The sequence below is a fragment of the Ambystoma mexicanum genome, chromosome 13, assembly GCF_040938575.1.
Source record: "Ambystoma mexicanum isolate Mex_15411 chromosome 13, UKY_AmexF1_1, whole genome shotgun sequence".
NCBI lineage: Eukaryota > Metazoa > Chordata > Amphibia > Caudata > Ambystomatidae > Ambystoma > Ambystoma mexicanum.
Genome location: NC_090938.1, coordinates 617,268,442 through 617,294,248, shown reverse-complemented (window position 1 = coordinate 617,294,248; position 25,807 = coordinate 617,268,442). Strand labels below are relative to the sequence as shown.

The 25,807-nt window shown below is 47.9% G+C and overlaps 1 protein-coding gene across 2 annotated transcripts in view; it reads left to right on the top strand.

Annotated features, from left to right (window-relative positions):
- Positions 1-25,807, top strand: part of KLHL10 (kelch like family member 10) — a 146,733-nt gene that overhangs the window by 86,234 nt on the left and 34,692 nt on the right. The gene's annotated exons all lie outside the window — the stretch shown is intronic.

The following is a 25,807-nucleotide window of genomic DNA, read 5'->3' as shown; positions in this document are numbered from 1 at the left end:
ATTCTCGATCTCGAGTATCAATGCAAATAATTCTGCAGCTTGCGTGGAATAATGATATGGCAATCGAGTACTAACGAGCACTTGAAATTCTCCATTTGCCATATGTTTTACCACAGCGGCACTTGTGTATTTTTGGCCATCATTCTGATCTATTCTCGAAGACCCGTCAATGAAAACAATCTCTCCCCCTGCTAGTGCATTCTCCTTTACTCTAGGGAGCTCATCACACAACTCTTCATAGGTAGCGCAATCGTGCATGGTCTCTCCTTCTGTGATTGGCTCAGCTATAAATATAGCTTGGTTTACTATTTTACATCAAACTATTTTAATCGCTGGATTTGATATGACTACCTCATAGGCAGAAGCCCTTTGAGAAGTCAACGTGCCTTTCGGTTTTTCCAAAATGGCAAATAGTGCGTGTTCAACAAATAACGGCATAGAACATCCCATCACTATGCTTGTAGCCTTTTCTATGGCGAACGCGGCGGCTGCAAAACCTTGTTCGCATGGAAAGTGACCTCTCATTACTGGGTCTATGAGTCCACTGTAATATGCAAGGGGCTTGTAGCCCAATGTGGTTCTCTGTGTGAGTACTGCTGTCATAAAAGTACCATCTGTATGCGAGAATAAAAAGAATTCCTCTGCATAATTGAGGATCCCTGGAACTGGGGCTGTGCAGATTGCTTTTTTTTAATTCATCAAACCCTTCTTCCATTGCCTTAGTCCACACAATTGTTTTTGTGTTGCCTGTGCTTTCTTCAAGGCCTGTAAGAGAGGCTGTGTATACGAGCTGTAGTCAAAGACCCATGCCCTGACATAATTACATAGTCCCAGAAAACTCTGCATCTGTTTTATTGTGTGTGGCGTAGCTGTTTTTAAAATGGCCTCAGCTCTTTCAGGGGTGACCTTCTTTCCTTCATGTGAAATTAATTGGCCTATGTACAACACTTCTTGTTGACAATATTGTAACTTTTCTTTGTCAACCTTATATCCTTTGTCAGCAAGTATAATCATTAGCTGAACAGAATCGCGTCTGCACTCTTCCTCTGTGGTGCTGCAAACTAAAATGCCATCTACGTAGTGGAGTACAACGCTTTCTCAAGTCCATCTGGAGGATTCTGTTGAAAATTGATGGAGACCCACAGTACCACTGGGGCAGCCTTGTGCTTTTTAATCGCATTTGTCTAAAAGTAAACAATGTCAAATCTTGTGCAATGGGATTGAGAAAAACGCATTTTGTAAGTCAATCACCATGAAATATTGTGCGTCAACCAGTATATTACATAGAATTGTAGACGGGTTTGGGACTAAAGGGAGCTCGGCCTCTACAATTTGGTTTATTGGCCTCAAATCAAATTAAATGCCACAACCCCCCTTAGATTTCTTGATAGGATAAACTGATGTATTACATGGTGATTCTGACGTCACTAAAATACCTTGGTCCATCATGGTGGAAATCGTCCTGAAAATGCCTTCATCTGCCTCTCGAGACATGAGATATTGTCATACTCGAGGTAAAATTGCTCCTGGTTTCAGTTTAATCTTCACCTCTCAAACCCCTTTCAGTAAGCCTATGTCATAGTGGCCAGTGGTCCCTAATGAAACTAGCACTTTTGCCATATCTTCATAAAAATATTCAGGACGCTTCTGTGCTAGCATCATTCTCTGAGGAACTTCTCTCTTGATCGCTTTTACCCAATAAGTAATGCACATTTCAAATATCACAAATCATCAGATAGGTAATCTCCAAACAATTCCTCATCAGTGACCTCTTCGATGGCAATTATTGTGCTCCATTGTCTACCCTTATCATCAGTTGCATCAAGTACAGCCATATTTCCTCAGACTATGGCTGCTTCTATGTCTAAGGGAAACATTCGCCCCTCCTCTACATCCATGGGTATCTGAGGCCTAAATAGAAACTCATCTGGTATCCTTGTGGTTCTACCTACTAGACCTGGTAGCCATGTTAACAGAATACGTATCCCATAATGGAACACCTCAGGTTCAAGCGGTATTGCCCTGCGAATGCCATGATCATTTCACATACGTTTAAATAATGCATTCCCGGTGTTGAGCATACTATGCCTTCGTCTGTAAATGAAACGGTCATATTCAATTTTGTCATCAAATCTTGTCCTAATATGTTGACAGGTGTTTGCCTCGAATAAAGTGGCACATTCATATCGCATTCTCCTATGGAGATTGATAATTCTTCTGTGAAAAGAACTCGACTCGTTGCTCCTGTGAAGCCCTGAGTATTCATCGCATTAACAGACATGAAAAATGTGCCCTCCCGTATACACGAGCGCGTTGCACCTGTGTCCACTAAGAACAAAAAAGCTTTGTCGCCTATATTTATGTCTATCCTCGGTTCCTCATGAGGATTCGGCATCATAGATGGGACTGAACACATCAGGTCTCCCAGTGAGCTGTCCTATTGTGGGTACAGTCTCATTCCATCACTCGTGAATGGATTTCCTCCATCAACAGCGACACCTTCTATTCTACGAGTCATTGGCGGTTAAGTGTTTGTGTTTTGCTGAAGTTGCAAAGGAGATTGCTGTGATTGTCCTTGCGGGTGGTTACCTGCCATTTGCTGTGATTGCAAGCCTCGCTGCACTCTCGGCGCTTGCTGCATTTCTGCTCTGCTTGGAATATGCAGGTGGATTTGGCATTCCCTGTCTTGAAAACTGATCATTCTGCACCACGCCTTGGCTTCTACACATAAGAGCCATGTGCCCTGTCATTCCACATGTCCAACATATAGGCGGCGGTCTCCCCATCGGCCCATATTGCATATTCTGATTACCTCTTTGCATATTCTGAAAACCTCCCTGACTATTCTGCCAATTCCCTTGATTACCTTGCCAACCTCTTCCTCGATATCCCCTTCCTCGTGGAGCATATCCACTATTTGTCTGATCAAACTGTCTTTTAGTTATTCATTTGTGGCATGGTCACTGCCTGCTGCGAATTTGATCCATCTACGCTAGTTCACATTGCCCCTTCAATGGCGTACTTGGACAGTTTTTTCTGAACCAATTTTGCTTCCTCACCTTTTCGCGTATCATCTTTTTTGCAATTGTTTTCCTGCAGGAGTCTGCAGTAATGTGCAATGGTTAACTGGATTTCCGACCACGGTTTGGCTTCTATATCCACTAATTTCTTGAGCTGCTTCTGTACTTGTTCTGGCAGTCCTTGGCATAATATATGATAAAATACAGGTGTAGATTTCCCCCAAGCCTCCCTAGTCTCGAGCTTCCAGGCGTCTTGGACATTTTTATTCTAAACTAACAGATCATCTCCTTCCTTCATCTTTTTTGTCATTATAGCTCCCATATCAGACGTTTCCGGATATAGTACTCGTAGCGCTTTCCAAATTGCTGCTCTGCAGGTATTAAATGGCGCTCCATCATGCGCAGTGTTGATTATAGTCACATCAGGGTTGTCTGCCTGTGTCCATATGTCATCAGCTCTCTCACCAAGAATGGCGATCAGAAGACCTTTAATATCACCTATCGCTAATGTATTCCCTCCTGTCATTTTTTCAAACTCATGTATCCATTTTCCAGTGGCGGAAGTTAAACTCAGGAGTTTGCACTTTAAATTATCTCTGTCCATTTGGGGCCACTGTATTTAGTGTCGCCTGGCCCCTCCCTTTTCTAGCAAGGGGAATTGTGACGCCCCAAACTCATTCTCATCTCTCATCATTTGTCTATCTACCGCCGGGGTAATATTCCCACATCGCCGTCTATCTGGCAATGATCTTAACCTGCTTACACAAGGTGGGGACTCCCCCCTCTGACCATGGGGTTGCCCCTTATGTCGGTCTGACTGTGTCAGTGGCTCTGGTGCCTTAGACATAGTTATTTTTTAAATCTGACCACCTTACTCCCTTATCTATAGGCGAATATCCCTCTGGACCACATACATTACTTCTCTCTTCCCTTTGGAAGGTTTCCATTTCTTCGTCTGATACTTCTTGTGCCCAACTCGTGCTACTTCTCTCACCATCATCTCTTTTTAATGTTAGTCTGTCTAAAGACAGCTCCTTGTGCCTCGTACTACAGGAGGCTTCCTCCGTGTCATACAATTGAGTGCTCTCGAGACGATAAATGTTTCCCTTCCCTTGTGATTCTTTCTGGGCTTGCATTTCGTGGTATACTTTGTCGATCGCTTCCCCAAAACTTTGCGAGTCGTCTTCTAGATTTACTCTAGACGGGCCTGGTAATGACTCGGATTCGGACAAAAAATTCCTCTATGTCTTCCCATACTACCTGTGGGTTGGGATTTCTTACTTCCCTTTCCAAATAATCGAGATTGCATGCCCTCTGCCTTCTTTTGCGTTACATGTCGTCATCGACTTCTCAGCGTTTTCTCACTTCATCTCTAACTCTGTCTTCCTCTTTCTTTTTCATATACGTTTGTTCATATGCCCTTTGTATCTCCTCATCCCTTCATCTCTGTATTCTTTTCTCTCTTATCCTTTCCTGTTCATCATCTCCTCCAGTGGATGCGCGGTGAGTGCGACTGATTTGTTTGCCCATTCCGGGCCTTCTCCATTTTCTTGCAAGCCCCCAGGCCTTTGCTGCCCCTGCTGCCGTCCTCTCCCACCCCTCACCCTCTTCCTGGTTTCCTTCCCTCCCGCCTCCGACCCGCCTTCCCCCGTTCCCATTGGTCCTCCGGTCCAGGTCTTGAAGGGCCTAGCGGCCAGTGTCTGAGTACCGGCATCCACTCTGCAGTGGATGCGCGGTGAATGCGGCTGATTTGTTTGCCCATTCCGGGCCTTTTTCCATTTTCTTGCAAGCCCTCAGGCCCTTTGCTACCCCTGCTGCCGTCCTCTCCCATCCCTCACCCTCTTCCTGGTTTCCTTGCCTCCCGCCTCCCGACCCTCTTCCCCTGTTCTCATTGGTCGTCTCAGCCTTCATCACCAGTCTTCCAGGGGCAGCCCTCTGCCCGTGCAGCCCCACGGCTAAGGGCGGCTCCAACAGAGGCAGCTCCAGGGAGTGTCAGCAGGTGTCCACAGGGGAAGCCAGTGGCCAGCCGTCAACCATCAACTACAAGGACCAGTAAGGTAGGAGTGGCCCTGGACTAGGAGCACTGCATCTCTCTCTATCACCCCCCAACCTAGTCAAAATTCAATCATTGTTTAATATTGGACAAATCTGACCTGCTCGCAACAGACCTCCCCACTCTGTTTAGAGCTATACAGGTCTCTCAAAATTTAGCAGGGGTTCTTCCTCCAATTTGCAGTGTATGACCTATAGATTACACTGAAAGGCCTCTCTCCCAATATACAGGTCTCTCGAATTTTAGCAGGGGTTCTGTGCCCAAATCGCATTGTATGACATCTAGACTGCATTGATAGGCCTCTCTCCCACTATACAGGTCTCTCAAATTTAGCAGGGGTTCTGTACCCAAATTGCAGTGTGTGATATTCAGATTGCATTGATAGGCCTCTCTCCCACTATACAGGTCTCAAATTTAGCAGGGATTCTGTCTCCAGTTCCACTGTGTGATATTAGATTGCATTGATAGGTGCCTCCCCCACGACACAGGTCTCTCAAATGTTGCTGACCAACTCACTCTAAAGTGAGACAGAACCCACCAGTGATTTACTGTGGAGGGACACTCCGATTAGGGGCTCACGCCTCATAAGGCGTAAATCCTAGCTATGCCCCTCCAAGCCACTCTTCAACTAGTAGATACCCTTCTCAAACCCACATAGCTAGCTCACCACAGTGAACCACGTTCAGGGAGACGGACGCTAAAAAGAGCCACAGACAACACCCAACTATATAACCCTTAACCACCTCCCCTACCCCTCTGAAGACAGCGACTGAACGAGTCAGCAACATCAGCCGGAATACCACCTACAGACAGAGCCCAAACTAGTAGTGGACAGCCCTCCACACCCACTACTACACCACTAGACAACCAGACCAAAGCAGAACCAACTGGACATCACCAAACAAACAAAAACTAAACAACTCTCAATCTTATAATGCTGCGCGAACGACCCTTTCCGAGGGAAAGAAAAAGAGTGAAGAAAGAACAAACACTCCAGAACAGCAACAAAGAACGCACCCCCACAGACAGGAACACAAATCGAAACAACACTGAGAGAAGAGACAAAACCCTCTACTTAACTCCATATCTCGCTGACAACTGGTCACCACACCAACCAACCAACCAACCAACCAAAAGCTAGAAGCAGCAACATCAAACTACCTAACACAAGCACTTAGAAGAAGGATGAGTAACACAAAAAACAACAAAAACACGACTGAGGTGATAACACCCTACATCACCAAAGCAAGAGGAACTTCCAATCGACAACCACAACTCCTGGAAGATGAACCCGATGAAAACAAAAACCCAAGACAGAACCTAGAAGAACTCTTCGAAGACGCTGACACCCTGAAACCCACAGCCCAACAAGAGATCGACCAGCAAGGAAACCTCAACACCGATCAGAAGCCGACCTCAACATGAAAGTCCAAACCAAACAACACCTCCAAACTCCACTGCAATCTAATAAACGCAAGATCCATGTCAAAACACTCAACAGAGATCTTCGACCTACTCGATGACAACGGCATTGACATCCTGTTCATTACAGAAACATGGCTGGACGACAACTACAAAATCACTCTCCAAAACTGCCTTTCAACCAACTTCAAATGCCTTCAAATAAACAGGAAAAACAGGGAGGTGGCATCGCAATAGCATTCAAAGGACACCTGAAAATAAAAACGGATGAATCACTCAACATCCTCAACTGCGAACCCATGGTAATACACCTAACAGCGACCCCAAAAGCCAACACCACATTCATCCCGGTATTCAGACCACCAACATATAATGCAACCTTCGTCGACAACTTCACAGAAGCCATCACCAACTTAGCCATCAACCACGAACACCTAATCATTCTGGGGGACTTCAACATCTGGTTTGAAAACAGCCACGCCAACTCCCAAAACTCACTGACTGAACAACTCATTAGCATGAAACTACGACAACTAGTCAAAGGGGCAACACACTCGGCAGGACACACCCTTGACGCAATTTTCGCCAAAGAAAAACTCATCACCACGGCACCGCCAATACAAATACTGTGGAGCGACCACCTCATCATCCCGTTCATGATCACCCTGCCTGCCGAAGTCTGCATCCAACCTCCTAAACTCACAACCACCACAAAAAGAAACTGGAAACACGTCAAAGAAAGCAACCTATTCGAACAGCTGGAATTAACCAAACCCTCAACTACTGAACTAGAGCTAGCTAGTAGCTAACTAGAGCCAGGAAAGCGGAGCTACTGCTCAAATGGATTGCAGATGCAATAGATAAGATCGCCCCAGAAAAACCATTCACCCCATCAAAAAAAAAGAGCAATGGCAAAATGGTTCACCCCACTACTAAAGACCATGAAAAAGGGAAACAAAAAGATGGAACTGGAATGGAGGAAAGAATACAATCCAGACAAAAAACACTGTTCCAGAAACAAATCCGCGCATACAAGAAGGAAATTTAAAAGGCGAAGAGAAGCCACTACGATGACAGAATCACTATGCCACCAACATTCAAAAAGAAATGTTTAATATAATTAAAGAGATGAGAAACCCACCAGGCTGCGATAACACTACCCCCTCAGAGAAACTATGCAACGACCTGGCAGACCACTTCAAAAAAATAATCAATGACATCTGACAAACCATACAAAAGAGACCGAACGAACCTAACACAGAACCACAGCACAAACTCAAAAACTTTCCTGAAATATCTGCAGAGGCATTCGCAATGCTGGTAAAACGCAGCAAGAAAGCCGGATCACCCATGGATCCCTGTCCCCCAGACATCTACAAATCAATCCTCGCGCAAGTAACGCCAGCAGAATATTACAGAAACCTTCTAAATCTATCACTAGCAACAGGGACTGTACCGAGGAACTTCAAATCAGCATATGTCAAGCCACTTCTGAAAAACACAAGTGGTGACGTAGAAGACCTCTCCAACTACAGGCCGATCTCAAACATTCCCCACCCGGCAAAACTCCTGGATACCTACTTATATAAACTTACCCAAGAACACGTAGAAAAACACCACCTGCTAGACCAAGCTCAAGTCGGTTTCAGACCAGCAAGAGGAACGGAAACAGCACTACTATCCATCTGGGACGACCTAAAAACTAATGCAGACTCAAACACAACCTCAGCCCTTATTCTACTCGACCTCTCTGCAGCCTTTGACACAGTTAGCCATGACACCCTGACCAAAAGGCTAGAAGACGTAGGCATAACAGACACAGCACTACTCTGGACTAAATCATTCCTAGCAGGCAGAACAGAAACCGTATGGATTAAACCCTTCAAATCCACTCCACGAGTTAACGACTGTCGAGTGCCACAAGGATCCTCACTATCACCACTATATTTCAACATTTACCAGACTCCGGTCATCAGAATCTTCAAAAAATACAACATTACATGCTACAACTACGCAGATGACCCTCAAATCATCTACAAAATCAAAGACACCGAAGCCGATCATTCAACCCTAATCAACTGTCTGAAAGAAGTCTTCAACTGGATGAATTCCAACAACCTGAAAATCAACCCAGGAAAGACAGAAATCATGATCATATCCAAAGACCAAGAGAACGAAACCGCCATCCCGTGGCCAACGGAAATGGGAACCACACCGACACCATGTAAGGTAGTAAAATATCTGGGAGTCCTGATGGACAACACCCTAACATTAGAACCACAAATAAATGCAGCTGTCAAGAAATGCTTTCTCCTCCTGCACACGGCAAGAAGAATCCTACCTTTCCTCTCCTTCACGCACAAAACACTCACTATCGTTGCCCTCATCATGTCAAGAATCGACTATGTGAACAGCCTCTACCTCGGAATGCCAGAATACCTCTTGAAGAAACTACAACAGATCCAAAATGCAGCAGCCAGACTACTCCTCCAACTATCCAGAAGAGACCACATCACTCCTGCCCTAAAAACACTACACTGGCTCCCAGTAAAACATTGCATCACCTTCAAAACCATGTGCATAGCGCAAAGGGCAATCAGTGGACAAGGAGCAGAATTCCTACAAAAGAAAATAACAATCTAGAAACCAACGAGACCCCTCCGATCAAGCAACGAAATCCGCCTGGAACTTAAACCATACCCTAAGAAGAAACTTGGAGGCACCTCCTTCTACCACCTAGCTGCAAAAACCTGGAACAACATCCCAAAAGAATTAAGAAACCACGAAGATCACCACAAATTCAGGAAATTACTAAAAACCTGGCTCTTCAACACCACTGACTCAAACTGAAAACCGAAACAATAGGAAAAAGGATGACTAAACTGGAAAGGACACTGACAGGCCAAGAACCGACAGGGAAGCTCCCACGGCACCTGGACGGGTGACACGGGATAGACTGGAACACAGGTGACACCCATGGAGACGGAGTCAACTACCCCAGCTAATCCCACCCAACATCTTCACCCACCCCTTAGTTGCTACCAGATACCACAGTGTTGTGGAATTGTTGAGATATTGGCAATCGCCACACTACCTGAGTTGTGGACATTGGCTGTTGCACTGGCCACAGGAGTATGTAGGGAGGACAGGTGGGGTTGTGAGAGTGGCAGGTAGAGGTGGAGGCCAGATGTGAAAGGGACCTTGAATCCCAGACGGGCCTAGATCTGGACAGAGGCGCATCAGGGGAGACTACCCAAACCCAGCGCCTCAATCCAGGATAGAGATGCCAACTAACCAATTCCACTAACAATTTCCCCCTCTGCATACACTTCTCAAACTCTGAACCAAACACAACCACGAACCTACAGCACAACAAACTGCACAAACTTCACTACATTGCAACAACAAAACAAAAAACACACATAGACTCGCACAACAGCACACGACTTCTACCGGCCACAAACACCCCAGGCCAACAGCACATCACTGCTCTCTTGCACTTTTCCTGCTTCCTCCCAATAACTCACCCTCCCTTCCTCTTTCAGAGCCGCCAGTGCGCCAGGGACCAATCCGGTGGTGATAGTGCGTGGTACAAATGTCCTTTAACATTAACATTAACATCTTCAATTCTTTGTCTATTTTCACGTTTTCTTTGTTCTTCTGCTCTCTCCTGTTCCCTTTTTTGTTCATCTTGATATAACTGTTCTTGTCTTTGTCTACCCTTTCTATCCGCTCCCTCATCTTTCAATCGTTCCTCTTTTTCTTTGTCTTTTCTGTCTTGTTTGTCTTAATCTCCCCTTTATCTTACATCTTCGATACTTTTGCCATTGAGTTTAAGTAAAATCTGACCTCCCATCCATTCATTCTGTAAGAGCGCTATCTCATCATCTTTATCCTTGTCTCCTTTCCATCTCTTTATTTCACTCCTTATATCTAGAGATGTACTTGCTCAATCACTTCTCTCCTTATCGCGTCTCTCTTTGTCTCTCGAGACTTTGGAGGTTGTATCTTTCTCGGTATCTTTCTCTGGACCCTCGTCACTACTTTGCGTAGGGGACTCATATGACATATTGCTATATCCCGTTGTTGCTGTAAGTTCCGTTAATGGGTATAACCCTTCATCATTCTTAGTTTCATTTTTTATTTCAGATGGGGTGGGCAGCGCAGAAGGCTCTTCACCCCCCTCTTTGCAAATGTTGAGTATCCAATGTAAAGGAGGCTCATCAACCTTTTCTTGTTCATACATTTTCCAAAGCTCTAGACTTGCTATGCGCTTTTCTAATTTTTTTCCTATATACGCTGTTTGCAAATATGTCGTCATATGCTACAGAACTGTCTTCGATAATGATCCGCCTTGTGGCCATGGCATAAACATTTTATCTTCAGTTCCTTTAACCCACTCTGCACTGTATTGGTTAAGTTTAAGCGCATGCTTCGGCAGCTGTTTGCAAATTTGCACAAATGGAGTAACTGCTTCCATTTTTAACCTTCACTTTTCTCTTTGCTACCACTCGCTTATGCTTGAATTACAAGGTCCAAATTACGTCTCAATCAAGATTCACTTATGAGTGAGCACCAATCGTCGCAAGCTCCAATCCCGTCAAAACACAATTTTTTACTTTGATCTTGATAAAAAAACACATCAAAGTTCAATTTTAAAACAATCAATTTTCGTGTCTCAACTTCACACTTCTCTATTACATAAAAAATATGTCTTTCAACTCTAATGTCATCACACTTTTAACTCACATAAAACAAACAGACAAACTTACCTGGCCACATGTACTGTTCACAATCTTCTTCTTAAGACTCGTCTTGCCCTCTAAGATTGCTCCGATTGGAACTTTAACCTATCTCTTTCTGGATCGTCTTTAATTGATCCCGTCTCCTATGTCATCCACTTATGGGACTCTGGATAAAGGTTTCTGCTAGCACTCTTTAAAGTCTAGGAACAGGGCGTATTCTCTTATCGTGGCCTCACTCACGACTATTCTTCTTTATATATTGCTCGGCCACAATCAAGTCAATATCTTGTTTCCCATATACATATATATTACACTCTTACTCTGGCATTATATTTTATCCCACCTCCCTCCATTACTCTCCATTATTTACTGTACATGCATCCCTTTGCCACACTCTTTGGTCTATTTACTCACCGTTTGCATGTTTTTCTTCTTCAGACCCTCGGGATCACCGCCTTCGTTACTGCCTCTTCGAGCCGCTTTTCGATCCAGTTCTCGTAGATGTGGAAGGGGTTTCTATCTGAAAATAAGGGTGCTGTCAAACCGTCCCTTGCAAGGAGTTGTCTATTATATACACTTCACAGGGAGCTTCACGTCCTGTCAGCCGAATGGCAAAGGTCGTGTGATATTGCCAAGATTCTAAAGTTACTTATGTCGAAGGCCGATGGTTATCTTATCTAACCATCCTCTGCTATCAAGTGAGCTTGGTATTCTCTCAGACAGCACATTAAGATGAGTAGCAATACCAAGGAGATGAATGGGGATGCAGATTTTATTCATACATCAATAATCAAGATGACACAAATAGCTTGGCAAAGTTTGTCTGTTTTAATGTTAAGTATCTAAAACAGGGAGTACAACTAACATCAGCAATTGCTCGATACTCTGACTCTACTTAATTCATAAAAAACCTGGGCTTTTGTACAGAAAATTGGTCATCTTTTACGTTTTGACCTGCGCCATTACCAACGTCATCTTATATGGCAAACTACACAAACCTAACAGAGGGTGTGATTGGGTACAAGTGTAGTTCTAAATATAGGCTCTATATCTGTATGGAGTAACGAAAGAAGGTGGTAGGATAATTAACATCAGGTGGGGCAACTAAGCCCTCCCCTTAAAATGGCCACTAAGAACGCCACTAAATGTACGACGTCCCATTGTCTACACAAGCTATAGGACCTCCAACTACATGGTCCCCTACAATTGGTTAGCTCCTAACCTCTGTCAGGACTTTTCCACCTACGTCTAGCAGCACACAGACTGAACAACCAGTTGCAGGTGAGCTTGTTTTAGCACCAGCTTCCCACCAATTAGCATATCATTCATCATCACCTCAATGGTCCAGTGTCGATTAGTGCTTTGAAGTTGGCCTTGACTTTGTACTGTTCTCTGAGAATTTTTAAGGTGTATGGGCACCAGCCGGCCTTCATGCATAGGTGTGATCATCTCGTTCATCCAACTTCCCTTTACCACGTGATTGGACACCATGAGATTGAGCTTTTCATGTATTTGATTTTATTCTTCAATAGTCCTCTGATGTCTTTTGTTTTTGATTGACCTCTCTGAACAGGAGCCTCTGTTCTTTCACGTTAATTGTATCTAATGTCAGCCAATGCCAGTTTGATAAGACCTTGGCTTTCTTGGCTCAGTCAATTCCTTAGCTGAACTTTGATTCTGTTTAATTCAATTGCTTTTCTTAACTGCGACACTGAAATTAGGCTTTCTTGCTTTGTTCAGTACTGCTTATATGCGTAGTGGAAACATCCATCCTTTATTTTATCCATATGTTTTCATATATGTATATGTTGGCGCTTGCAGCAGTCTATTCAAAAGCATGTGGCTAGCTTCATGATTGCTTTGCTGCTTGTATTTTCTTGCATCTGTACACGTTTAAACTAACTAAGTATCTTCATCAGGTCTGTGGCCTAAGTCTCTTCATCTTTATCCTAAAATGTCACTTATCCTTAGTACTTCTTTGTGTTTTAGAAATCGTCTGCCTCTCTGGTCTGGTTATCTTTCTATATGGGTGTCGATTCAACTTTGTATGGCGTCATCATTCATCTTTGCCATTTAGTTTCTCTGCTTCTTCAGGAATCTCGTTCAAATGGCCATCATATTGTCTTGTATGCAGGTATGGTTTCTTCAATGGGTTCTTTACCTCTCATATTCTCTTAGGTATAGCCATTCTTATGGGTACTGCACAGAGTCCACGCTCTTCTCTTTGCTGGTTTAATTGTTCAGTTTCTCCAGCATGGGGTCTGGCATGGATTCACATGCTCATGAATATTCCCCGTCGTCAGGCTGGGAATCCTCGGTAAAGAAAAAACCAGTATCAGTTTCGTTTCTGATCTGTCTTTCGTAGTAATAACCAATCACTGGTCTCTGCGTCATACTGACCACAGCCAATGACTGCCCTCTACCTAAGCACCGCCTCTGGCAGCCATCTTCAGATTTTTACCGCACGTTCATGTGTTGGGATCCTCGTGCTATTGCTCTCGAGCGTTAGTGCTATTTTTTCGCGCTTTTTCACAAAAACTTCGATTCTTTCGGTCAAAAGAGCCTCAAGCTCCACCGATCCTACATCCGATCAACGGGGACCCGTGTCGGATTCATCTGTGCCCCTCAAGGGTGAAGATTTCGTCGAGCTACACTTCGGAGGACTCCAGAAGCTTCTCAGGCCCGGTCTCGGAGATGGCCCAGGAGAAGGGAAGCTCGACGCCCGGAAAGCTGTTCAGGGCCTGCCCTGGATGCCAGCTGCAGAACGTCTTCAAGGAGGACGAACACTCTTTCTGCCTTTACTGCCTTCATGGGGACAAGACGCACGTGGAGAAGGACTGTGCGTTTTGCGGCAACATGTCGGAACGGACCATGAAGGACCGCCATCAACGTCTCGCCAGCTGGCTGGAGGGTAAGAGCCCGTCTGGCGAGAAGAAGAAGAAATCTGAGCGGTCTTCTAAGACCTTTGAGGGCGCCCCGGCGACGGGGGCCCAACATAAGGCCAAGCACCGCGAGTCCGCTGGCACCGGGAGCGCCGAACGGTCGGGCTCTACGGGCGCCAGGCAGGGCGCACCCTCCCCGGCACCATCAACCACGAGCCAACGCTCTGGGTCGGGTAAGAGGAAGGCCGAGCACCCGGCGAAGCTCCTGGAGAGACCCCGGTCGAGCTCTAAGGCAGAGGAGGAGCGTGGCAGTGCCCCCTCCCTCAAGGATAAGGCGGTGAGCGCACCTAAGGTGGTGAAGGCCTTGATCCATTCGACCAAGCCCTCTATCGAAACGGTCGCGGCGGCCCTGGCCCAGCCTGTGGAGGCTGCACCAGTGGTGGCGGCCTCGGGGCCCAGAATCTCCCTGCCTCCTCGGAGGGAGTCTTCTTTCGTGCCCATCGATAGGACCCCCGTGAAACCCTCCGTGGGGAAGAAGGGGGGGCAGGGCGTCGTCGTAGATTCGGCCTCAACCTCAGAAGAGGAACTGATCGAGGTCTTAAGCCACGGCCTAGGCGTGGAACAAGACCAGCCCGTCGGAATGGGCCCCGACGCAGGTGACGACGACGACATCGTCGAGGATACCGACGGGGCCCCTGCTCGCCCGTCGGATTCCCCTCTGCCAGCGCCGCAAGACAACTCAGCGGCCATTTTGTTGGCTATACAGTCCTTATGCTCCGAGATAAGGACGAGACTACCGTTACCGACGGAGGAACCTCTCCCGTCGGGGGATCCAGAACCGGGACCTTCTGGTGTTCCCCCTACCAAGAAAAGAAGGATCCATCCACCGCCTCCTTTTCAACCGTCGCGCCCCGTCCAGCCCTCCTCCCCGTCCACCCGAGGGGATGATACGGGGACTGACACGGCAGCGACGGGTACGGACGACGAGGCATACGACGAGGATTTTCCGTCGTCGCCTCCCCCCAGGGCTTCTCCGCCCGACGAGATTGGATCGTTCCACTCAATGATCGCCAGGGCATCCGAGCTTTTCCAACTCTGCCCTGAGGAGAAGAAAAAGGAAGGCTTCCTTTACCAACGGCGCGAGACCAAGAGGAAGACGGTCCTCGCAGTGCCTCTGTTGGACGACATTTGGGATGAGGGCCTTTCCCTCCTCAAGAACCCTTCCACGACGCCAGCGAAAAGAGACCGGTACGAGAAAAAGTACCGGGTCCCGGACTCGGCCCCCCTATGCCTCCGGGCGCAGCCTACCCCGGACTCCTTCGTCTCCGCGGCAGCCAGGAAGAAAGCGGGGGGGGGTGCGGCCTCCACGTCGACTTCCCCGCCGGACGGCGAGGGAAAGAAATTGGATGCCATGGGACGCAGAGTCATCTCGTCGGCGGCGACGACGATTAAAGCGGCCAACGCCTTGGCTATCGTGGCCCGCTACGACAGGGAACTCTGGTACAAGATAGCTCCCCTGCTGGATTTTCTGCCGGACGACAAGAGGGCGGAGGCCCTTGAGATCCTGCAGGAAGGTGAGGTGGCCTCGGACCACGCCATCACCGTGGCGACGGACATCGCCGACACTGGGTTCCGCCAGATGGGCAACGGCGTTTGCCTTCGACGTCGCGGATGGCTCAAGGCTACGGACTTTCGGCAGGACGTCCAGACCAGGGTCCTGGACATGCCCTTCGACGGGAACAACCTGTTTGGGAAGACAGTGGACGATTCCCTTCAGGCCATCAAGGCGGATACTGAGACGGCCCGGGCCCTTGGAGTACTGCAGCAACGGCGGACGCCCTTTCGGAGCGGCGGAGGCAAGGGCGCCTCCAAAGGTTCCGGCGGCGGTTTCGCTTCCTACCGTCAAGCGGCCCGCTCGTCGTCGCAAGAGGCCTACAGAGGACGAGGCAAGTCTGGCGGCCCCCGCCGTCGTCGCCAAGGAGGCCAAGGCGGCAAGGCCGCGTCCAAGCAGGATTGAACCGGCCGTGGGGTCGGGCCCCCACCGAAGCACCCCGGTGGGAGGCCGGCTGGCGGGCTTCGTCAGCGTGTGGGAGTCCATCTCCACCGACCGTTGGGTGCTGGACGCCCTGGCCCGGGGCCACGCGCTCGAGTTTCAAAGAAGGTGCCCGCGCATCCCCCCCGTGGCCAGGAAAGAACTTCACGTCCCTCAACTTCTCCTGGAGGTAAAGGCGATGCTCAGAAAGGGCGCCATCGAACTCGTCCCAAAGAGGCTTCGGGGCTCCGGAGTCTACTCGCGTTACTTCCTCGTGAAGAAGAAGACGGGAGGATGGCGCCCCATCCTGGACCTGCGACGCCTGAACAAGTTCATCAAGGCGCAGAAGTTCCGGATGGTCACCCTCCAGCACGTCCTGGGTCAGCTGGAGGAAGGAGACTTCCTATCGTCGTTGGATTTGGAGGATGCCTACTTCCACATTCCCATCCTAAAGGGGCACCGAAAATTCCTCAGATTCGTGGTCCAAGGGCGTCATTACCAGTTCAAAGCCCTTCCCTTCGGACTGCGGTCGGCACCCAGGGTTTTCACCAAGTGCCTCGCACCGGTGGCGGCGCAGCTGCGCCGCGAGGGGATTCACGTCTACCCCTACCTGGACGACTGGCTCATCCGCGCCAAGACGAGGGAGCTCGCCGTGGTCCACACGGCAAGGACCGTCCAACTCCTCACGGACCTGGGATTCTCCGTGAACTACGCCAAATCCCACCTGGTGCCCGCGCAAGTCGCACTGTTTCTGGGAGCGAGGCTCGACACAGTGTCCCTTCTGGCCTCCCCGTCGGAGGAGAGGACCAGGACCATCTTGGGCAAGGTGCAACGGATGTTGGTGGCCGACGCGGCCAAGGTGAGGTCCATCAAGTCCCTCCTCGGGATGATGTCTTCCTGCATCTACCTCATTCCCATGTGCAGGCTCCGGATGCGCCCGTTGCAAGAGTTCCTGGATGCGCGCTGGATCCAGACGACGGGCAGCTTCGAGGAAAGGATCAAGCTCGACGAGAGTTTCCGACGAGCGATACGGTGGTGGGGCACCCGCGCGCATCTGACGGCGGGCATGGACTTCCAGACCCCAGCCCACCAGGTGACTGTGACCACGGATGCCTCCCTAGAAGGGTGGGGAGCGCACACCGAAAATCTGCACGCAAGGGGACTCTGGCTCCCGACGGAGAAGTCCCTGCATATCAACGTCCTGGAGCTCCGTGCAGTGTTTTGGGCCCTCAGGTCCTTCCTTCCGTCCCTCAAGGGCAAGGTGGTGAGGATCTTCACCGACAACACCACCACCATGTTTTACATCAGGAAACAGGGCGGAACCAGGTCCCCAGCGCTGTCCAAGGAGGCGCAGGACCTGTGGCATTGGGCCGTCGCCCAAGGGATTCTTCTGGTGCCGTTTCATCTGGCAGGGATAAAAAACACCATCGCCGACTCACTCAGCAGGGAGCTGCGCTCGTGCCACGAGTGGGAACTACGGCAGGATCTGGTGGATCGCCTCTTCCGACGGTGGGGCACACCCCAGATCGACCTGTTCGCGACGGCGACGAACACCAAGTGCCGGAGGTTCGCCAGCAGGTTTCCCCAGACGAGGAGCATGGGCGATGCTTTCTCGTTCCCCTGGGAGGGCCTGTTCCTCTACGCGTTCCCTCCCTTGCCTCTGCTAATCCGGCTCGTCAACCAGCTCAAGAGGTCACGGTGCAGGATGATCCTCGTCGCACCTGCGTGGCCGAGGCAGATATGGTTCCCGGACCTTCTGGACTTGTCGGCGTCCCCGCCAATCAAGCTGCCGGCGGACGCGGATCTACTCTCCAGGGAAGGAGGCGCCATCCTCCACCACGACCCGAAGTCGCTGAACTTGCAGGCCTGGCTCCTGCAGCGCTAGAGTTTGGAGGATACGACATACCGGCCGACTGCAGAGAGGTTCTTGCAAAGGCCAGGGCGTCCTCGACTCTTAAATGCTACGGACACAAATGGAAGAGGTTCTCTGTCTGGTGCCACGCACAGAAGATTAACCCTCTACGGATTACGGCTCCCCAAGTGCTGCCGTACCTGCTGACGCTGGCCAAAGCTGGTCTGGCACACGCGTCCATCAAGATTCATCTTGCTGCGATCTCCCGATACACCAGAACCACGGGCCGGACGTCCTTGTGGTCTCATCGTCTGGTGAAAGAGTTCATGAAGGGACTGTTCAGATCGTTCCCGCCGGTGAAGGCTCCGGCCCCGGCGTGGGAGCTCAACGTGGTACTGACCAAACTCATGGGACCTCCGTTCGAGCCTCTGCACTCGGCCCCGTTGAAGTTTCTATCGTGGAAAACAGCTTTTCTCGTGGCCATCACCTCCGCACGACGAGTGGGAGAGATCCAGGCCCTTTCCTGCAAGGCCCCGTACTTGACTTTCCACGACACGAGGGTAGTGCTCAGGACGCACCCCTCCTTCATGCCCAAGGTACCGTCGGACTTTCATCTCAACGAACCCTTGGTGTTACCTGTGTTCTTCCCGTCGCCTTCGTCGCCGGCTGAGAGGACTTTGCACTCGCTGGATGTAGCTAGAGCGCTGAAGTTCTACGTGGACCGCACGAAAGGTTTTCGGAAGACGTCACAACTCTTTGTGAACTTTGGACCTGTCAATCAGGGGAAGGCTCTCTCGAAGGCTTCCATCTCCAGATGGCTCTCCGGCTGTATCATGTACTGTCACCGGTTGGCAAACCGACCGCTGCCTGGCCGTCCGAGAGCCCATTCCACCAGAGCGATCGCAGCTACCACGGCGTTCCTATCTGGTGTGCCCCTGCTGGACATATGCAGGGCTGCTACGTGGAGGTCGACGCACACCTTCACGAAATTCTACTGCGTCGACCGGGATTCCAGGGAGGAGTCCAGGGTCGGCCAAGCAGTGCTGCGCAACCTGTTCGCCTGAGGTGAGCCTGGTGAGGAGGTAAGATGCTTAATGTTGAGTTGATGTGATGCTTAATGTTGAGCCTTTGCCACCTCCCGTGGTTGTGCATGTGTGTACTGCTATGTATTCTTTATTCATGAGCATGTGAATCCATGCCAGACCCCATGCTGGAGAAGGAACAAGTTACTTACCTGTAACTGTTGTTCTCCAGCATGGGTCTGGCATGGATTCACATGCGAACCCTCCCGCCTACCCCTCTGCGGCTCTTCACTTGGTCATACTGCCACTTCACGTGCTTCCAAATCTGAAGATGGCTGCCAGAGGCGGTGCTTAGGTAGAGGGCAGTCATTGGCTGTGGTCAGTATGACGCAGAGACCAGTGATTGGTTATTACTACGAAAGACAGATCAGAAACGAAACTGATACTGGTTTTTTCTTTACCGAGGATTCCCAGCCTGACGACGGGGAATATTCATGAGCATGTGAATCCATGCCAGACCCATGCTGGAGAACAACAGTTACAGGTAAGTAACTTGTTCCATATATCACATACTTTGTTTCATATTTTTCATGTAATGTAGGCGGGGCAGTTGCAGTGGGGTAATTGGCTCCTCATCTACAACAGACTTAGGATACTGGTTACATGCATACATTTGGTTACAACATGTTAAGAACATTGACAGAATTAGTTAAGGAATTAGTCAAATTTGTCAAAGAGCCAGGTTTTGATAATTGTCTTGAAATGCTGGTGCGATTGCTCATTTCTAATGTGTGCCGATAGAATGTTCCAAAGCGTTGGGCGGCTACTGGGAAGCTAGAACCTCCCTCCCTTTTGTTCTTGTAGCAAGGAACGTTCATGTGTGTGCTGGTGCATGATTTTAGGGGTCGGGATGAGACCTTTTGGGTTATGCTGTTGTTCAAATAGGAAGAGGCGTCATCAAGGATACATTTGTGAGCAGTGATCAGGGTCTTGAAGAGGATTCTTGCTTTGACAGGGAGCCAATGAACTTCTTTTTAAGCCAAAGACAGCACGTAGGGCTTTATTCTGGAGTAGTTGCAGTTTGGGCAGATTTGTTGTCATGATGCCCAGTAAAAGAATTTTGCAATAATCTAGTTTTGAGAGGATGAGGGCTTGTGCTCGTGTGAGGCATTTCTGGGGTGTGAGGAATTGTCGGCTGAGTGAGGTTTTGTAGTATAGGCGGTGGAGGAGGACAGGGCATTCATGTGCTTGGTCATGGAGAGATTAGCATCTAGGTAGACGCCTAGTGTTTTTACTTGTTTCACGAGTGAGATGGAAGTACCATCAATATTTATGGCAAAATAGCTATCATCTAGGGATTTTAGGCAGGTTGGAGAGCCTACAATGAGAATCTCGGTTTTCTCATCATTCAGCCATAAGCTATGGGTGGCCATCCAATTTTGGATGATTGCGTGAATCTTATTGATAGCGGCAGTGTCTTGTTTGTGGTCTCCAGTGAAAGGAATCAATATTTGGGTGTCATCTGTGAAATTAGAGTAGATGACGCCCATGGCGTCAAGTGCTGCAAATAGTAGTTTAGTATATGTATTATAAAGTATAGGTGAGAGGCAAAAGCCTTGAGGGACACTTAGAGGTACTGTGATGGGGTCAACAGCCTCATCGCCGATAAAGACTCTGGAGGTGCGTTCCAACAAGAATGATTTGATCCATAGGGCGGCTTCTGGGGAAACATTTATGTTTTTGGCCAGTGCAAGGCACAGTTTGTCATGATCTGCCAGTTAAACACAGCTGAAAGGTCGAGTAAGAGTAAAATGCCTATGTTGCCAGAATCTCGGATGCTGTCCATCAATAGTATCGCTGTTTCAGTGCCATGTTTGGAGCAGAAACCTGATTATCTGGCTCCTAGCAGGTGGTTACTTTCCAAGTAGTGTTGGATTTGAGTGTAGGCTACTCGATCAATTATCTTCAGTAGGAATGGAACAGTAGTGATGGGGCGATAGTTGGTATGGGTGGTGGGATCAAGGGTGGGTTTCTTGAGTAGTGGGGTTACCCAGGCCGCTTTGATGCTGGACAGGGCTGAGTTGGAGTTAGAAGTTAGAAGAAGCATTAATAAAAATTGGTGATAATGGGTACTAGGGCTGGTGCACAGAGTCTGGCCAACCGGGCGGGGAAGCTGTCACCTTTGCAGTTGGAAGGTTTAAGGGTAGTGATGGTGGTCAAGACCTAATCTTGGGATACTTTACTGAATTTGAATTGGGACGCGGTGGTATTGGCGTTGGCGCTAGGTAAGTGTGAGGGCATACTTTTGCCAGCTGGTTTTTTTCTTTTGTTCTTTATTTTCTCCTGTAGGGTGATGATTTTGTGTGCCAGTGCATTTTTAATGGTAGTACACCAAGCTTTGTCTGTGTGGGCAAGTGCTACTGTGGGGATGGGTGATTCTAATTCCATAAGTATGGAAAATAGTTCTTTAGTACTTGAAGGCGCATTAGTAATGCGGGTGTTGAAGAAATTTGCTTTGTGAGCTACCACTGTTGATTTGTGTTTTTTTAGCTGCGACAAGCGCATTAGTTGTATTGGGAGAAGGGTTCTTTTTGTGAAGGTACTCCAATGCTCTTTTGTTGCGGCGTAAGAGCATGAGTTCTTCATCAAACCAGAAGTTTGCTTGCTTCAGTTTGTGTGGTATTTTGGAGGTGAAGGGGGCTACTATGTGAAGAGAGGATTTCAGACAGGTGTGATAAAGAGTGGAGATACTGTCAGAGCTAGTATCTACGGGGGAGTGAGTCTTGAGCGCGTCTGCAAGTCGAGGGATGAGATTTTCTGCTGTGAGTTTTCGGGTGTTTCTGATGGAGATAGGGCTATAACTGGAGGGTGGTGGAGCCTGTGCCTTAGTGGTGAGGAGGTCAAAACGTATTAGGAAATGGTCAGACCAAGTAACTTCAGAGATGGATTCTAAATGTATAGTTACGTTGGACGTCAGAATCCAGTCAAGGATTCTTCCTTTAATGTGAGTAGGAGAGTTGACAATTTGTGTAAAGTGCATGTCATAGAGGGCAGAGGTAAGAGCAGTGGCTTTCCAGTCTATTTTAACATCAAATCCTAGGTTGATATCTCCTAGGATAATGAATTTGGTGAGTGGTTTCAAAAGAGGAGTGATGAGCAAAGGGATGTCGAGGTCGGGATTGTTAGTGTTATTAGGTTGTCGGCATATAAGGAGGAAGTTGAAAGTGGTTTTAGGGTCAGTAGTGAGATTCAAGAGCAGGAGGTCATATCCCGCAATGGGGTCTATGGGGCATGGCCTGAACTGAATTGTGGTTTTGGAGGTAACTGCTACTCCACCGTGGATATCAATGGCATGAGCTCCTATGGAACAAGCATTAATCAGGCCACCTTTAAGACAAATGTTAGTGGCTCCTATGTGGGACAGGGTGTCTGTGTCATGATGGTGGGAACGGAAGGGTTAGGATCCTTGTGCGTTGTCGTCCCCTGCTCCAGCTGTGGAGTGGGGGGGGTTCACAGAGTGCACTAATAGCGGGTGTATGCACCAGTGTGGTTTAGTAGTGTGTGGTAGGGGGCCAGTTAAGTAAGTGTGGGGTTAGTTATGGCATGTGCATGATGAGAGTCTAGCTTGTCTGGCTGGCCCTAGTGCAGGTAAGGTAATATACTGAGGGGCAGCTAGTGTTCTGGAGTCAAGCGTTCAGCATTACTCTTTGTTAAGCGTGTGTCTAGGAATGGAAGGTTTCGATTGTTACAGCTCAACGTCCTACATCGGACATATATGAGCCCTGTCAGACTTGCTAAATTTAACAGCCACGCGTTGTCTAGCTTCCCATGGTGTGGAAAAGCCCCCGCAGATATAATCCACATGTTCTGGAGATGCCCGAAAGTGCAGGCTTTCTGGGACATAATTAAATGAACGCTTGAAAAAGCTGTCCTATCCATATACAAGTGGACCCCGATTGAATGCTTGCTGGGGATTTATAGTAGGCCAAATAAAATAAGGCATGTAGTTAAATTAATGGACCTGGTATGTATCCTTACAAAAAAGAGAAGTGTGTTGACATGGAAACAGATGGGAGGACCGAAGCACTTACTATGGCTGAAAGACATGCAGCTGTGGAGCACAACCGAGACTGTAGTGTTGCATAGAGCCATGCAGAAAAGACTTAGGTAGCATACCACCAACATGGAGACTTGGAATGCGCTCATTTTAGCAATGTTCTGTCCGTCTGATGACAAACCTCCATGAATGCCAGGATTCCCTCCTCACATTGGTTTGTTGATAGACAGAGATGGTGTGATTGCTCACCGCCATGAATGTTGTCCCTAGATTGTGGTGATGGTGGAGCACTGGAGGCTGCTAGTCTCATCTTCCCTGCGTTTTACCGTGTGGGGATAACTGCACGGGTGCTCCTTGGCTTGCTCTTAGAATACCAATGTAACACAGTAACTGTGAGAATGAGGCTCAGTTCTGTTTGTTTGTTTATGTTGAAATTCAATCTGTACCTTGGTATCATAATATACTTTATCTTTCTGTAATGTGATGAAACTTAAATGCCAATAAACAGATTTTAAAATAAAATAGAAGCAGTGGTAGTAGTGAACGGTAGTAGTAGAAAAGGAGTAGTAGCAGTAAGATTGAAGAGGTAGTAGTATCATTGAGGAGGTATCAGTGGTAAGGACACTGGGCCTCATCACAAGTTGGGTGGTAGCTCTTAAATGCAGTGGTAAGGCTATTACCACCACATTTAAGGGTCCACCCAATCCTGGGCTAACAGCGTTTACCTCCAGTTCTAAGCTGAGGGTAAATGCGCTAGAAAAATGCCCATTGGGGAATGGGGAATTTCAGTTACCGGCCAACACGTGATCTGGTGGCAATAGCGCTGAAGGGTTGGGTGGTAACGCAAATACAGTCGGGCGGTATCCCAGTCAGGATACCGCCCAACTCGTGATGAGGCCCACTGAGTAGTACGAAGGAGGAAGGAGAAAATAACAACCAAAAGGAGCAGAAGGTTGGGAGTTGGAACTAGTAGTAACAGTAAGATAAGGCATAAGAAGAGAAGTAACATCAAAGAATGGAGGTGGGAAGGCAGAGTGTGAGAGCGAGAGGGATAGAAGCTTGATAGGGAGTAGAATATCTTTGAACGCCTAAGTAGTATAAAGTCTGGTGAGATTGGGTATGGATGGAGAGCAAGTGAACCTGTGTGGAAGAAGGCACCATCCCGAAAACTCCCTTAGAACACTAAACGGGGCTAGGAAAGGTGCAGCTAGAAAGCAGATAGGGAGTAGTAAGTCAGCCAACGTTTGAGGGATACCACCAACAGCCATAGGAAGACTAACCGGCAGTAAGGGTCACCTGTCGTTATCATTAACATTCCATAAGGACTCATGGGCTAGGCAGGAGGGAAAGGCCAAGGAAAGAGAGGAAGAGGGAGAGGGAGAGGGAGAGGGAAAGGGAGGGAGAGGGAGGGAGGGAGAGAGAGAGAAAGATATATATATATATATGGCCCTGGCGCCAAGAACCTCACCCCTGACCTTCAGTTCACCATAAGATCCCAAGAATCTCAAAACCAATCTCTCTGTATTGGAAAAATAATACCATTGGACTGAAAGGCGGTGCCAGTGTGCTTATGTTTGGTGGACCACGTCACAATACACACACACACAGTTTAAAAAAAAAATCAGAAAAAAAAGAAACAATATACTTACATAAGTGATAATAGTGTACATTTGCCATTAGGAGGGAGGCTATGTAATTTATGTAATCATTCAATTTGGCATCTAGCACAATGAGCGCAGTCTCTGAGTTTTCAGCTGCATTTTTTTTTAAGTGCTTCCCAGATGGACCACAGAGCTGATTCTGTACTCCTAGAAGATTTAAATCCATGATGTGCCGCATTCACAAGTAAGTTTGTTTCAATAAAATCCGGGAGATGACGAATATATTAATTTTTCCTGACGTTTCCCAATGAATGGTGTGTTTGAGATGGGGCGATAACTGGCTGGGTGATATGAGCCAGCTCTGGGCTTTTTGAGCAAAGTTTTGATGTATGCGGATTTCAACTGAGCTGGAACTCTTCCGGTACTGATGGAGTCGTTGAGCAGGGATAGGAAGATGGGCACTAAGTCAAGAGATTTCAGGATAGATTTGTAAAGGTTGCTGGGACATGGATCCTTGGGAGATCTTGATGGGTTGCATGTGTCAATAGTATGTTGTAGGTCCTCTGCAGACAGAAGGTGGAAAGACAATAGAGAGCAGGTAGCGGGAGGTGTTGGTGAGATCTCATTGGTGGTGTGTTGGTGGGAGTGTTCTTTAGTGTCAAGGTGATCCAGGAGGTCATGGATCTTTTGGTTGAAGAATGCAGAAATCTGGTCACAGATCTCTTATGTAGTGGGTGGGGGTTGCATTGAAGACTGTCTGGTTTTTGAATACTCAGATGATCTTATAGGTTTCCCTTTCAGGTTTCCCTTATATGTTTCCCTTTAACTGTGATTCACCAAATGAATGCATCTGGAGTATTGTGGTTTCTTTGCTATGAGTACTTCAGCCTGTTGATGGTAGGTGAATTTGCTAGTGTCTAGATTGCTTTACCTCCAGATTTTCTACAGTTTCTTATTTTCCTTTTTTAAGTAATTTAGTGTGGGGGTGAACCATTTGGCATGTTTCTTTTTTGACAGTTTTGGAAAGGTTTTTTAAGGGCATTACAGAGATAATCCAGTCGTGAACATGGTGGAATTTTGCATCCAATGTGGTTGTTACTCCATCTGTGGTGACTGTAGAC